The sequence below is a fragment of the Condylura cristata genome, unplaced genomic scaffold (assembly GCF_000260355.1).
Source record: "Condylura cristata isolate star-nosed mole 26May11 unplaced genomic scaffold, ConCri1.0 scaffold00035, whole genome shotgun sequence".
Lineage (NCBI taxonomy): Eukaryota > Metazoa > Chordata > Mammalia > Eulipotyphla > Talpidae > Condylura > Condylura cristata.
In genome coordinates this window covers 15,638,426-15,638,941 of record NW_004567136.1, presented here as the reverse complement: position 1 = coordinate 15,638,941, position 516 = coordinate 15,638,426, and the positions used below count along the sequence as shown (strand labels likewise).

Genomic DNA, 516 nt, shown 5'->3' with positions numbered 1-516 from the left:
GGGGGACCGGTCCAGGGCCCGCCTGCAGGGCCCTCGCTCTCCAGGCCTGGCCAGGCCTCCAGACCCCTCCGGAGGGAGCCGCCCTGGGGGCGCAGGCGACCGTGTGGGGCGTGTCCAGGGGAGGCCCTCCTGGGGGTAGCTGGAGGCGCAGGGGGAGGGCAGGGGGATGGCGCTGGACAAAGCCAGGCGGCGAGGTCAGCCCCTGCCCAGTCTCCACCGCAGGCCGCCTGGTGTCCCGGCCGGCCGGGCTGTGCCAGGCCCCCGCCGCTCCAAGTCCCACCAGGGTCCCGAGTCACCATCAGGAGCTGGCGCGGCCCAGGAGCCCCCCCCAGGAGCCTGGCGGAGACCCCTCTGAGGCGCCACCTCCCGCCGGTCCCCTCCGCCTGCCCGTCTTAGCCGCTACTTTCTGGAAGCCACTGGGGTTCCCGTGGGGGAGCCCCGGCCTCCACCTTGTCTCTTGTCTTCCGCGCCTCACCCTCCTTAGCCAAGGGGAGGGCCCCTACGGCCATCCCTGCC

The 516-nt window shown here is 74.6% G+C and overlaps 1 protein-coding gene across 1 annotated transcript in view; it reads right to left on the bottom strand.

Annotated features, from left to right (window-relative positions):
* LOC101622143 (ADAMTS-like protein 3) overlaps positions 1-516 on the bottom strand; it is a 43,528-nt gene that overhangs the window by 30,251 nt on the left and 12,761 nt on the right. The gene's annotated exons all lie outside the window — the stretch shown is intronic.